This window comes from Lepidochelys olivacea, assembly GCF_965140295.1.
Source record: "Lepidochelys olivacea isolate rLepOli2 genome assembly, chromosome: 1".
In the NCBI taxonomy this organism is placed as follows: domain Eukaryota; kingdom Metazoa; phylum Chordata; order Testudines; family Cheloniidae; genus Lepidochelys; species Lepidochelys olivacea.
In genome coordinates this window covers 199,816,449-199,831,902 of record NC_140411.1, presented here as the reverse complement: position 1 = coordinate 199,831,902, position 15,454 = coordinate 199,816,449, and the positions used below count along the sequence as shown (strand labels likewise).

At 44.0% G+C, this 15,454-nt stretch overlaps 1 protein-coding gene across 1 annotated transcript in view; it reads left to right on the top strand.

The window, feature by feature from the left end:
- Positions 1-14,036: 14,036 nt before the first annotated feature.
- TMEM45A (transmembrane protein 45A) overlaps positions 14,037-15,454 on the top strand; it is a 38,995-nt gene continuing 37,577 nt past the window's right edge. Inside the window, exon 1 of the mRNA XM_084617172.1 lies at positions 14,037-14,404. The gene's annotated coding sequence lies outside the window, so the exon portion shown is untranslated. The remainder of the gene's footprint in view (positions 14,405-15,454) is intronic.

Here is a 15,454-nt window from a genome sequence, read left to right as displayed (position 1 = left end):
GTTCATTCTTCTCTGTAGTATGGCGATATAAATTTTTCTCCCAGTAAAGAAATATCTTTCTTTTATATTGTTAGATGTAGAAAACCCAATTTTGTCCTTAGATGCAGAAATGCAACTTCAGAAGCAGTAGTTCCCAAAAAGTTGGTCTGTCCCCTTTCCTTTAAGAAAGAAATTATCTCCATTTTTTACCCAAGTTGTGTCACTGAGCAGGTGCATCCATCTATAGTAGCGGGTCACAGTGTGAGTGGACTGTAGACAAAGTGAATAACTACACTGCTTATTTCCTTTTTACAGTGAGCATTGGTGGGATATGCAACCTAGCCACATTAACTTATAGTTAATTAATGTTTTTTGCTTCGTTTTTTTTGGGGGGAGGGAGCAGGGATTTCTCGATTTTCTTAATAAGTATCTACATTGACAACTATTCATATGGAACAGGTGTCAACAATGAAATAGATAGATAAGATACCTCAGACATCTCTCAGGCCCCTTCTCTGCTTTGCCTGCTGGGACCCCACACACTTGCACTACTAGTCCAATTGCCTCCATATTTCCCTGAACAGTCCTGTTTCCCCTATTCCCCTAATTTTCTCACTTCAAAACATGGTCCCACCATAGTTCCTACCATTCCTCCTATTTTCCTATCGCGCTGTGTTCTTAAACTGCTGCTTATACCCCTGTATTTGACAGGTTTCAGAGTAGCAGCTGTGTTAGTCTGTATTCGCAAAAAGAAAAGGAGTACATCGGATGAAGTGAGCTGTAGCTCACAAAAGCTTATGCTCAAATAAATTGGTTAGTCTCTAAGGTGCCACAAGTCCTCCTTTTCTTTTTCCCTGTATTTGAGTTACCTAATACAGTATTTTTCTATGTATCCCTGTGTACATGTATACCTGTGTACATGAATCAGTGTTGATACATACTAACACAGAGACAGAGGGAAATGCTAAAACAACTAAATTTGCAAAGGGGGGTATATAGTAGAGAGAAGGAACTGTGTGGAGAGGTGGACAGTAATATGCTGGCAGTGTGCCTAACATACCGACCCTGTGAGCAGTGACTTTAATTCTGGAAAAGAAAGAGTGAAGTGAGTTAGCACTGACTCACTGTTGCAGAATAAACTGAGACTTGGATAGACTGGCCTGCTTTCAGGAGATAATCTGTTGCAAACACCAGCCCTGTTTTGGTTGGGAGGAAGTTGAAGTGGGACTGAGCCTGGAGTCTTGTTTGAAGTGTGATGGGAAACAGGGCCCTGCTTTCAGGGACCATATTATGGAGTAAGATGGGAGAGTACAGGAGCCTCCGAGAGGAAGAGGCTTGCCTGGAATCATAGAATCATAGACTTGGAAGGGACCTCGACAGGTCATCTAGTCCAGTGCCCTGTACTTGTAGCAGGACTAATTATCTAGACCATCCCTGACAGGTGTTTTTCTAACCTGTTCTTAAAAGTCTCCAATGATGGGGATTCCGCAACCTCCCTAGGCAATTTATTCCAATGCTTAACCAGTGCTTAACCACCCTGACAGTTAAGAATTTTTTCCTAATGTCCAACCTAAATCTCCCTGGCTGCAATTTAAGCCCATTGCTTCTTGTCCTATCCTCAGAGGTTAAGAAAAACAATTTTTCTTCCTCCTCCTTGTAACAACCTTTTACATACTTGAAAACTGTTATCATGTCCCCTCTCAGTTCTTTTTCTTTTCCAGACTAAACAATATTCCCTCATAAGTCAGGTTTTCTAGACCTTTAATAATTTTTGTTGCTCTTCTCTGGACTCTTTCCAATTTGCCCACATCTTTCCTGAAATGCGGTGCCCAGAACTGGACACAATACTCCAGCTGAGGTCTAATCAGTGTAGAGTACAGTGGAAGAATTACTTCTTGTGTTTTGCTTACAACATTCCTGCTAATACATCCCAGAATGGTGTTTGCTTTTTCTTCCAACAGCGTTACACTGTTGACTCATATTTAGCTTGTGGTTCACTGTGACCCCCAGATCCCTTTCTGCAGTACTACTTCCTAGGCAGTCATTTCCCATTTTGTATGTGTGCAACTGATTGGTCCTTCCTAAGTGGAGTACTTTGCATTTTTCCTTATTGAATTTCATCCTATTTACTTCAGACCATTTCTCCAGTTTGTCCAGATCATTTTGAATTTTAATCCTATCCTCCAAAGCACTTGCAACCCCTTCCAGCTTGGTATCGTCTGCAGACTTTATAAGTGTACTCAGTATGCCATTATCTAAACCATTGATGAAGAACAGAACCGGACCCAGAAATGATCCCTGCGAGGTTAACCTTCCAGCATGACTGTGAACCACTGATAACTACTCTCTTGGAATGGTTTTCCAACCAGTTTTGCACCCACCTTATAGTAGCTGCATCTAGGTTGCATTTCCCTAGTTTGTGTATGACACAGTCATTCGAGACAGTATCAAAAGCATTTCTAAAGTCAAGATATACCACGTCTACCACTTCTCCCCTATCCACAAGGCTTGTTACCCTGTCAAAGAAAAATATCAGGTTGGTTTGACATGATTTGTTTTTGATAAATCCATGCTGACTGTTACTTATCACTTTATTATCTTCTAGATGTTTGCAAATTGATTGCTTAATTATTTGCTCCATTATCTTTCTGGGTACAGAAGTTAAGCTGACTGGTCTGTAATTCCCTGGGTTGTCCTTATTTCCCTTTTTATAGATGGGCACTATATTCGCCCTTTTCTAGTCTTCTGGAATCTCTCCCGTCTTCCATGACTTTTCAAAAATAATTGCTAATGACACAGATATCTCCTCTAGTATTCTAGGATGCATTTCATCAGGGCCTGCTGACTTGAAGACATCTGATTTGTCCAAGTAATTCTTAACTTGTTCTTTCCCTATTTTAGCCTCTTCTGATCCTACCTCATTTTTACTGGCATTCACTATGTTAGATGTCCAATCACTACTAACCTTCTTGGTGAAAACCGAAACAGAGAAGTCGTTAAGCACCTCTGCCATTTCCACATTTTCTATTATTATTCTCTCCCTCCCTGCCTCTCCCCCCGCCAACCCATTGAGTAATGGGCCCACCCTGTTCTTGGTCTTCCTCTTGCTTCTAATGTATTTGTAGAATGTTTCTTTTTTTTGGTTACCCTTTATGTCTCTAGCTAGTTTGATCTCGTTTTGTGCCTTGGCCTTTCTAATTTTGTCTCTACATACTTGTGTTATTTGTTTATATTCATCCTTTGTAATTTGGCCTAGTTTCCACTTTTTCTAGGACTCTTTTTTGATTTTTAGATCATTGAAGATCTCCTGGTTAAGATAGGGTGGTCTCTTGCCATACTTCCTATCTTTCCTATGCAGTGGGATAGTTTCCTCTTGTGCCCTTAATAATGTCTCTTTGAAAAACTGCCAACTGTCTTTTATTGTTTTTCCCCTTAGACTTGCCTCCCATGGGATCTTACCTACCAGCACCCTGAGTTTGCTAAGGTCTGCCTTCTTGAAATCCATTGTCTTTATTTTGCTATTCTCCCTACTACCATTCCTTAGAATCATGAACTCTTTCATTTCATGATCACTTTCACTCAAGCTGCCTTCTAATTTCAAATTCTCAGCCAGTTCCTCTCTATTTGTCAAAATCAAGTCTAGAACAGCCTCTCCCCTAGTAGCCGTCTCCACCTTCTGAAAAAAAAATTGTCTCCAATACCTTCCAAGAAGTTGTTGGATAATCTGTGCCCTGCTGTGTTATTTTCCCAACAGATGTCTGGGTAGTTGAAGTCCCCCATCACCACCAAGTCCTGTGCTCTGGGTGATTTTGTTAGCTGTTTTTAAAAAAGCCTCATCCACCTCTTCTTTCTGGTTAGGTGGTCTGTAGTAGACTCCTACCAGGATATCACCCTTGTTTTTTACCCCTTTTATCCTTACCCAGAGACTTTCAACAAGTCTGTCTCCTATTTCTATCTCAACCTCAGTCCAATTATATATTTTTAATATATAAGGCAACACCTCCTCCCTTTTTCTGTCTGCCCTTCCTGAGCAAGCTGTACCTGTCTATACCAATATTCCAGTCATGTATTATCCCACCATGTCTCTGTGATGCCAACTATGTCATGGTTTTGTTTATTTACTAGCATTTTGGGTTCTTCCTGCTTATTCCCCAGACTTCTTGCATTAGTATACAGACATCTAAGATACTGATTTGATTCTACTGCCCCCCCACCCAGTTCTGTCTTGTCTCTCCTTTATCCCTGCTAGAACAGCCCATGCTCCCTGCAAATTTCAAACCTCCCAGGTCTCCACGTTCTTGACTTACGTGTGGGCTTTGGTCACCTGCCCCCTGTGAACCTAGTTTAAAGCCCTCCTCACTAGGTTAGCCAGTCTGTATCCAAATATGCTCTTCCCCTTCCTCGATAGGTGGACCCCATCTCTGCTTAGTAGTCCTTCTTCCTGGAACAGCATCCCATGGTCAAGGAAGCCAAAACCCTTCTGGTGATACTATCTTCGCAGCCAGGCATTCACCTCCAGGATGCATCTGTCTCTGCCAGGGCCCCTACCCTTGACCGGAAAGATCGAAGAGATGACCACCTGTGTGCCCAACTCCTTCACCCATACTCCCAGAGCTCTGTAGTCACCTCTAATCTGCTGAGGGTCATATTTCACAGTATCATTATTGCTGACATGGAGGAGTAGCATGGAGTAGTAGTCAGAGGGCCGGATGATCCTCGACTATCCCGCCATAATGTCTCGGATATTGGCCCCTGGCAGGCAGCATACCTCCCAGAATGCCATGTGAGGGTGACAGATGAGTGCCTCTGTCCCTCTCAGAAGAGAGTCACCAACCACAACTACCCTACGTTTCCTCCTGGGAATGGTGGCTACGATCCTTCCAGACTTGGGGGTACATGGCTTCTCCTCCTCCTCTGGGGGTAATTCCTCATCCCTCATTGCCAGGGCAGCATATCGGTTTCCATCACCCATGGTGGGTGGGTTGGGAGTTGGGGTGGAACGCTGCCTGCTGCCAGAAGTAACCAGCTGCCAGTGTCCTTCCTATGACATAGCCACATCCTCCTTCCCCGGTGGTATGCTAGCAATCCTCTGTAGCTGAATAGCTTCCTCAGCCTTTGATGTCTCCATGTAAATTCTCTGGATGCTCCTCAGCCTAGCCACCTCTTCCTGTAGCTCTCCCACCTGCTTCCTGAGAGATTCCACCAGGAGGCACCTTTCGCACTGGATGGTCCCCCCAACTTGGCTTTCTGTGAGTGGGAAATGCAGGCTGCAGTCTCTGCAAATCTACACCAGGATCTGGGTAGAGGCATCCATGGTTAGGTTCTTTGTCTGGATACAGGCGCAGGTGGAGGAGACAGGCACAGCGTTGGCACTGACAATGCGGCCCTTCCTATCAATAGTGACTATATGACAACTACAACTCCCTCTCAAACTCTCCTGTTGGCTAGCTCCCCTTGGTCACTTTGCCTCTGGCTTTTAAGGCATTCTCTCCTAGCTCAGCCCTACCCCCTCGTTAATCACACAGGGAGAGGGTGATCACAAGGCTGACTGAGGCTGATCAAAGATGATCAAGGATGATCCAGGGAACAAAGGCTCAAACAGTCCCCAGACACACAATCCCAACTGACCCAGTAACTGAAATAACCTGAAAGAGAAAGAAAAACACAAACAGCCAAACAAACTCACTCACCCCAAAGTTAGTACTCACACCTTGTTCGTTCAGCAGGGGGATGCCCTGTGCCTCAGTTTTGAGGATGTCATAAATATAAAGGGATGGCTAACCACCTTTAAATCCCTCCTGGCCAGAGGAAAAACCCTTTCATCTGTAAAGGGTTAAGAAGCTAAAGATAACCTTGCTGGCACCTGACCAAAATGACCAATGAGGAGACAAGATTCTTTCAAAGCTGGAGGGCGGGGAAACAAAGGGTTCTCTCTGTCTGTGTGTGGCTTTTGCTGGGACCAGAGCAGGAATGCAGGTCAGAACTCCTGTAAAGGGTTAATAAGCTGTCTAGTTAGATATGTGTTAGATTCTGTTTTGTTTAAATGGCTGAGAAAATAAGTTGTGCTGAATGGAATGTATATTCCTGTTTTTGTGCCTTTTTGTAACTTAAGATTTTGCCTAGAGGGATTCTCTATGTTTTGAATCTGATTACCCTGTAAGTATTTACCATCCTGATTTTACAGAGGTGATTCTTTTACTTTTTCTTCAATTAAAATTTTTCTTTTAAGAACCTGATTGCTTTTTCCTTGTTCTTAAGATCCAAGAGTTTGGGTCTGTGTTCACCAATGCAAATTGGTGAGGATTTTTATCAAGCCTTCCCCAGGAAAGGGGGTGTAGGGCTTGGGGGGATTTTGCAGGTAAAGATGTTTCCAAGCGGGCTCTTTCCCGGTTATATTTTGTTAGACGCTTGGTGGTGGCAGCAATAAAGTCTAGGGACAAAAGGTAAAATAGTTTGTACCTTGGGGAAGTTTTAACCTAAGCTGGTCAAAATAAGCTTAGGGGGTTTTTCATGCAGGTCCCCACATCTGTATCCTAGAGATCAGAGTGGGGAAGGAACCTTGACAGAGGGATAGGCCTTTTTAAGGGATTCTTCAACACCACCACCTCTGTTCCCCTATGCACTTACCCCTTCAGCAGTAGGGGAATCTCTCTAATGCACCTATGCAGAAACCTGGCTCCTTTGGCATTGTTGCCTAGTGCTTGGGGGCGAGGGGGCAGGGAAGACAAGTGCAGCACCAGCCTCTGCTCTGAGGCATTAGCACTAAAGGGCTGTCAATGGCATTGCTGCACTGGTATGCTGGGGAGCTGAGGTGGCAGCTAGAGCTGGGTTACTTTTTTTATGTTACCACTTTTTAGTGAAAAAAAAGGCAGGTTCGGTGACAAGCGTTCTGTGAATTCATCTTGGCTTTGCCAAACTGTCATCATCAAACAAACACAACGTTCACTAACATTGTGATACTTCAGAAATGTTTTGATTTTGCAGCTCAAAATAACTTTTAATCTAAACACTTTGCAATTTTTCATTTTGTCAAAACCAAAAAAAAATGACCCCAAACATTTTTTTTTCCTTTTTGATTCACCAAAATGTTTGAAAAATTGTTTTAATGTGGACCTCACCACGTTTTATTTAAATCGCCAGTGAATGGAACCATCCATTATTTGCCCAGCTCTAGTGGCAGTACCATGAGAAGCCTTTGCTCTGCCTATGTACAGACATAGCACTCTGTCCATCCCTGGCTGCCTGCACAGTTACAGTACTACTCTGGCCCTCCCCAAAAAGTATTTTTACTCTGCTACGCACACACAGATGGAACCTCCCTGATGTTCTCCAAATCACTACTCAACCTCGTATAACCTTCAGGTTCTGCTTTCTCTGTCTGGGTCCCTGCTCACACACATCTCATATCGTCTCAATATCCCTTCTGGCCAGCCTGCTTTCCTGACTCACCAAAAGTACGTGCTGAGGACAGCTAGTGAGTCAGAGGTAAAGCTGGCTGGAGAAAACACTGATGAAAAGGAAACTGCATCATAAAAATACGGTTAAAATAACATTAAGGTTGCAAAGTGAGGAAATGCCTAAACTGAAATCGCCTTGCCAACCATAACATGGTCCCTTTGTATGTATGTACTGTATTATAATACCATCTTTAATTACATGATCAAATCCTATTTTCTCTCCCATAGCACCCTCTCTCCAGTGCTTAGAGAACAAATTGGGTCTCTTGATTCAGTGTGTGGCTTCAGGCCTTATTTGCCATACGCCATCCACATCCCAGTCTGAATACAGAAATATTAATTTTTCCATGGGCATTTGTATGGTATTCTCAGCTGTAGTATATGAGGACTTCATAAACATTAATTAACCTTCACAACACCGTTGGAGTAAGGTGGTATCTCCATTTTTCTGAGGGGGAACTGAGTCACAGAAATTCAGATCAAAATTACCCATAATTTTTGGAATATACCTCAGGCCAGACTCTTCTAAGAGTATTTTGCACTTTATAAGGTTGAAAGCACAGCTCCAAATAATTTCAGTTGGAGTCATGCATACATAGCACTTCTGCAAATCTGACCCCAGATGTCTTTTATTGGGCACTCAAAACAAGAACACACAATTAGTGACCACCTGTGAACATTTTGGTTTAAGGGACTTGCCTACCATCACATAGGAACTTTGTGGCTGAGAGAGGGATAGAATCTAATTCTTCTGTGTGGCATTCTACTTCCTTAGCCAAGAGGCTATCCTTTCTCTTGCTACAATCCTCTGCTTCGCTCACCACACACTTTCCAGTGTTCGCAATAAATAAGCGAGGGGGGCAACAGACAACAGCTCCTTTCACTACACAACCCTGATTCTTCATCAGAGCAGGTTCATCCTGTGCACTGAATAAGGCAGAGGTTCCATGGGCAGAGGGTGGAGTATATTATTTATGAAACTAAAGATTGTATCATAACACACACACAAGGGGGCTGAGTTAAGGTTGCACAGGCAACTGTATATCTGGTATTTCCTAACTTTTAAGTGCTGGTCTTTGCAACCTTAACTTTCTCTTCATGTAGCTATTTTGGGAAGTGATTCCTAAGTCTTTAAAAAAGCAAACTAGGAAGAAAAAAAATTCCAACATATGGAAACTTCAGGAGGATTGGAACCTTTAGATCCACAGCACAACCACTGCCACCTGAGTTAATAGAATATAAATTATAACAGTAATAGGCTATTATTGTGAATGTGGACCAACCACTATGCAAGTGGCCACAGGTATTGGCTGATATCAGAGGGCTTTTGAGATTCATGACTCCACGGTTCAATTCCAGGTTCTGTCTTCCAGTGTTTATTTGCCCTTGTTCTTTTCTCTCTGCTCCTGACCCCTATTCCTCTTCTCCCTCCAGCTCTTGCTCATGCTCCTCACCCTTATGTATTTGAACCAGTGTGCTTCATTGGTCTCCTCCATGCTGCCTGGGTGCCAGCAGGAGGGGGTTTGATGGTACTGGAGAGACAGTCTCCCTGCTCCCAGTTCTGGTGCCCACCATCAGAGCAGCAGCTGGGAAGAGAAAATGCAGAGAAAGTCCTCATTCTGGATTATATCAATTTAGGTTGTGTTACTGTAGCAAAAAATCCAGTGAAGTAAAGGCTGTGTGACTAGGCTGTGATGCTGGTAAACTGTCATGGGGGGCTAGGTTGTGTGGAGATCACTAAACTTTTTAATTTTGATCTAAATCAAATCTCAAGCATGAGAGAGAGAGAGAGAGAACACACCATTTTCACAATGTTGTACAATTTTTCTACTTCTAATAATTTGTATGCTTCTGACCCATGTGTAATACAAGCTACAGCCAACAGAAATGAAGTTCAATTTGCCTTCATTAATTTTCAGTGTTTATATTGGCATTTCACTGAGAAAAATCTGCTTCCTTTTTATGTTCTTGTACACTGTCCAGGTAAGACTCCTTTAAGCTGAAGTCTCATCGGTACCAAACTGGACACTTTCATAGTGGGAAGTGAAGCTCCATATGGCTGAGTAGCTTGCTCTTCCATTTTATAATCCACACTTTTTATTTTAAGGGCATTTGAGAAAGGGAAATCTGATAGTTGAAATCACATGGAATTAATAGGATTTACCATACTGGAGAAGGTACATAGTCTGATTGCATAGTCATCCAATGAGGGAACGGAAACAGTATAATATGCTATCATAATCAGATCTAGCCCATGCAGTTCACATTCTGAATACTCGCACAGAACTCTTCATACCATGAAGTTAAAAATCAGAAAAAAGCCAAACCAAAACAAAAGTCAGACAAGTTTGAATAACCAGTTCACTGGAGGGATTCAATATCATGTTGTCGACTTTCTGCAAGCAGAAAAAAGGTGAAATTCATCCACTAAATTATTCCCTACAAATTAGTCACATAGCCTTAATAACCGATCACATTATTTTACACTTTTTATTGTATTGTAGAGGATAATCTTGAACAAGTTAGGTTGTCTAGTCCACTCCTACAAGTATTTTCTACCTATATAGTAGATTTTACATGCTTAAACTGTCTTGAAAGAATTTGTCCGTCTTTGTAATTATTTAACAGAATACGTCTTATGTTACCCTGGATTCTTCTTTTAAGTGAGAAAAATTTTAAATAATTGTTGTTGCTTCATTTAACCAAATATGATCATGATGAGTATATAACCCATTCAGAGGTTGGCAGAAATGAGCTTACCTATCCCTCTAGCTAGAGAAAGAAACACGGTTGCCTTCTGTGAGTACAGGATTTTTGGGTGGTCGGAGGTGTAGCAAGGTTGGATCAACTGTGTGGAATTAATTCCCTGCCATCACACTGTATAAGAGGAAGGTGTGCACCCTGTGTTCTGGGGTTAGTTGTAACTGAGAGGAGAGCTAAGAAGCATTGGGCCTCCCGTACCTGGCTGAAATTAGTTGTGCTTTTGACCTTTCTTTGGACTTAGCTAAAACAATCATATTCCTACTTTGGCTAAGGGAAGCCCTGTTGTCTCCTAGTCCTTAGACCTTAAAGCAGGGGTAGTCAATAGGCAGACCATGGGCCAAATCCAGACTGCCAGATGCTTTTGAATGGACCCCCAAACCTTTTAATTTACATATTATTATCATTATTTATTTTTTTTAATTTTTCCTGGTGTCTGGACCTTGACCATACCTTGACCAAGAAATCTGGACCTTGACAAAAAATAATGGACTACCCCTGCACTAAAGACGCTACAGGATATTCTTGTTTACTTTTTGGTTTTTACAGTAACACATACCACAAGAGCATTCAGACTCCCCTAGGGGTGCAGAATCCTTTGCTGCCCGGCTGGTTAGAGTATTCTCACAGGGGGAAACACTTTGCTTAAAAGGAAAAGAAAAGAGGTGAGTGTAAAGATGAAGATGGTGAATCCCAGAAGGGCAGAGATCACTGCTGCCAACACAGACTCATCAGACAACTGGTAAACAGATGAGGTAAATGCACTCAGATTGAAGCAGCTTAGCCTGCCTGAAAACTCCCCAGCAGCAGAAGGATATCCATTAGGCAGAGACAGTATCATTACATGAGAAGCACTCTGCTGTCAGTTTTAAAATAAACTGCTAAAGAAGTACCTTGTGACTAGAAAACAGGTCTGGATGCCATACAGGTTGGATCCAGCTGTCGAGTACTCTCAACAGATTTGCCAACTTATAGTGTGGTTTGATTAGATGACCTGGGGGAAGACAATTAACATTGTATTCTCACTTATAGGTTGATACCTTTTATTAAATTCTGACTGCACATGGCAGACTTGCCCCTCATTTGAAACTGTGGACAACTTGAAACTCTGCTTAGAGTGAGGTGGGAGTTCTGGTAAATGCTCATATCACTATGCAGTTTGGAAGGGCAACTCCACTTGCCAAATAAAATTATATAAAAGGCACCTGCAGCAACTACTTATACAATGTTATATGCAAGCAAGCATATTCATAGTAGTATACTAGAGAGGTGGGTATGGATTTAGCCCTCTCAAAAGGATCCAGGGACAACCATAGGCACAAAATCAAACAGAAGCATGTAATAGAATGTCTGCTAGATCCAGGATGAATCTGTATAGCATTAACCTTCTCCCCAAATATCTTAAACCCACCCACAAATAGGAAGGGTTGGGGTTCTTAATAAGGTTTAGAGGCAGAGAACTTGAATGAGGGCAGTTTTAGGGGTGCAAGGATTTAGTCTGGAAAGCCCCATAAAACAGATAATTTAGTAGGCAGAAGAGGTGAGATTAGCATCATAGGCTATTCCGGGAACCTTGGAGGAGAGGGATGGCCACTCCAGCTTGTGTGTTGCTGGCTCTAAGCAGGGACTTTTTAAAATACCTGTTTACCAGAATTTCCTGGTCAACACTTGCAAAGAGAAACTCTCTCTGTTTAAGGCTTTTGAACTGTGTTGATAGTCTCTGCCAGCTGATATTGTGCAAATAGTGTAAGGTATCCTTTATAGTATAATGTATTATTATGCTGTTAACAGACTTTTCAGTTTATAATAATTCCTGGGTTCTATTCCTGGCTCTGCCATATATTTTCTGTGTGACCATGGATAAATCATCTAATTTTTCTGTGCCTCAGTTTCCTCCTCTGTAAAACGGGCACAATAACACTTGCCTACTTTTGTAAAGATCTTTATGATCTAGAAAAGGCACTTCTATTATAAACAAAGTCACTTTTCTAGCTAATTAACCAGAGAGAATGGGGGGATAGGAACAAAAGAACGGCGATACTGGGTCAGATCAATGGTCCATCTAGCCCAGTATCCTGTCTGGTGACAATGGCCAATGCCAGGTGCTTCAGAGGGAATGAACAGAACAGGTAATCATCAAGTGATCCATCCCGTTGTCCACTCGCTGTTTAGGCATATCCACAGCTTGGGGTTGCATCCCTGACCATCTTGGCTAATAGCCATTGATGGATTGAGCCTCCATGAACTTATCTAATTATTTTTTGAGCCCCATTATAGTTTTGGCCTTCACAACGTACCCTGGCAATGAGTTCCACAGGTTGACAGGAGAGGTGACAGTTGCAAGAAAGTGTCATTTTTGTGCTATATTCCATTTTACTTTGGAAAAAAGCCAGCTGTGAAAAGAAAGCATCTCTTAGGGAATGTCTACACTACAAAATTATGTCAACCTAAGTTACATTGACATACAGCCACCGCCGTAATTAAATCACTTTTGTATGTCCACACTGTGCTTCTAGTGTTGTTGGAGCGCATCCTCACCAGGAGCACTTGCACCAATCTAAGGGCTTGTCTACACTACCCGCCAGATCAGCGGGCAGCGATCGATCCAGCGAGGGTTGATTTATCGCGTCTAGTATAGACATGATAAATCGACGGCTGAGCGCTCTCCCATCGACTCCGGTACTCTACCAGAACAAGAAGCGCAAGCGGAGTCGACGGGACAGCGTCAGCTGTCGACTTACCACAGTGAAGACACCGTGGAAAGTAGATCTACGTATGTTGACTTCAGCTATGCTATTCACGCAGCTGAAGTTGCGTCTCTTAGATAGACCCTGCCTGGTAGTGTAGACAAGCCCTAACTGTCTGTCGTACAGGCATTGTGGGATGGTTTCTAAAAGGCAGCAACAGTTGATGTAATCAACACAGTGTCTACACTGATACTGCATCAACATAACTACGTCAAACTAAGCGCTACACCTCTCATGGAGGTGGAGTTATTAGGTCAGCATAGCAAGCAAGTTACGTCAGTGGGAGCGACATTTTAGCGTAGACGCTTACAGAGTTAGGCTGATGTAAGTTGCCTTGCATTGACCTAACTTGGTAGTGTAGACCAGGACTAGTAACTGAGCTGACCCCAAAACAGAGGTGCCTGAGGCACTTAAACTGTGCTAGGCGCTGCCAACCTGTGACTATTCAAACGAGCGCAAAGGGGCAACCAGCAGTGAGAATTCCTAAATCCTGCGGGTTTCAGAGTAACAGCCGTGTTAGTCTGTATTCGCAAAAAGGAGTACTAGTGGCACCTTAGAGACTAACCAATTTATTTGAGCATGAGCTTGCGTGTAGCTCACGAAAGCTTATGCTCAAATAAATTGGTTAGTCTCTAAGGTGCCACAAATACTCTAAATCCTGCAGTGGTTTGAAAGGAGGGCACCAACAGGCTGGTAGGTCTTGGAGGTTGGGCTAGGCTGGGCCCCCTTATTGGGCCCCCTGTGGCCATACCTGTGAGTAAAATACAAATGAAAGAGATACAGGACTAGTGTCCGATTGAAACGCCCTGCAAAATCCATCACCCCCTTCCCAACTGCAAAGGAGTGAGCCTGCCAGTTTACATGTCTGAGCCCGGGGGGCAGAGACCGTGCCGTGAGCCCGCAGTCCGGGATTGGCTCTCTGCACACATTCAAGAGCCCAGAGAAGCGCCCCTGCCCAGACGCTCCCCCCGCCCCGCCGCTCAGTGCCACATCACTCCAGCCTCCGCCGTCCCCGCCCTCCCCCTGCAGAGGGCGGCTGGCCTGAGTGCTGCACGCCGGCCCGGGAGCCCAGAGACTGACGGCGCCGGGAGCCCATGGGAAGGCGCCGAGAAGGCAGCGCTCCCAATGAAAGGCAATCGGGGGGCGGTGCAGACAGGCGGCGCTGGACTTTAGCGCCCAGCGGTGCAGCCAGCTGAGGGACAGCTGGGCAGCTGCGGCGGGGCCCGCATCCTCTGCAGACGACAATTTGAGGCGTTCTCTACGGGCTGCGAAGAGGACGCGGGGCAAGGGGGTGTTAATGTTTCACTCCCACTCGGAGATGGGAGGCGGCGGGGACTCGGCGCACAGCTGGACGGTAAAGGTGGCTGAAGAGCAAGGCACCAGCCGCAGATTGGTCTCAGTTCAAGTTTAAACGGGCAAGAAAGCGGGAGGAAGAGATTGCAAAGAAACAGACCAAGATAGGTAAGGGGTTGCTTAATATATGTTAAAACTTTGTACCGGCTGTGGGGAGGGAAGAAATCGGTCCGTGCCTCAAAGCAGATGCCGCCGGCCCCTGCACGAGAGCTCCGATTTAAAAGCATTTGAGCGGCGGTAAAGGTGTTCCCTTCCTGCATCCCCCAAATTATTTGCTTTTAAATCCTGGTGTGCTGTCTGCTGGGTGGGCAGCATTTCCTTCGAGGAGGAGGGTTGCATCCAGCAACGTGTGCTCTCAAACACTGCCTTCCTTACTCTAGACTAGTGTCTTGCATTCTCTCGCTTGTACAAACACTTTCAAACAAGCCACCCCTGATTAATCAGACTAGTGTGGACTAGTGGTTAGAGCAAAGGACTAGGAGTTTTGTTTCCTAGATTCTTGGGTACTATTCCTGGCTCTGGGTAGTTGCTCTGAGGACTAATCGACATCCTTAACTTTTGTTGAGATCCTCTGCTGAAAAATGAGAAGTGCATAGCCGGAGAATCATAGAATCATAGAATATCAGGGTTGGAAGGGACCCCAGAAGGTCATCTAGTCCAACCCCCTGCTCAAAGCAGGACCAATTCCCAGTTAAATCATCCCAGCCAGGGCTTTGTCAAGCCTGACCTTAAAAACCTCTAAGGAAGGAGATTCTACCACCTCCCTAGGTAACGCATTCCAGTGTTTCACCACCCTCTTAGTGAAAAAGTTTTTCCTAATATCCAATCTAAACCTCCCCCACTTGCAACTTGAGACCATTACTCCTCGTTCTGTCATCTGCTACCATTGAGAACAGTCTAGAGCCATCCTCTTTGGAACCCCCTTTCAGGTAGTTGAAAGCAGCTATCAAATCCCCCCTCATTCTTCTCTTCTGCAGGCTAAACAATCCCAGCTCCCTCAGCCTCTCCTCATAAGTCATGTGTTCTAGACCCCCAATCATTTTTGTTGCCCTTCGCTGGACTCTCTCCAATTTCTCCACATCCTTCTTGAAGTGTGGGGCCCAAAACTGGACACAGTACTCCAGATGAGGCCTCACCAATGTCGAATAGAGGGGAACG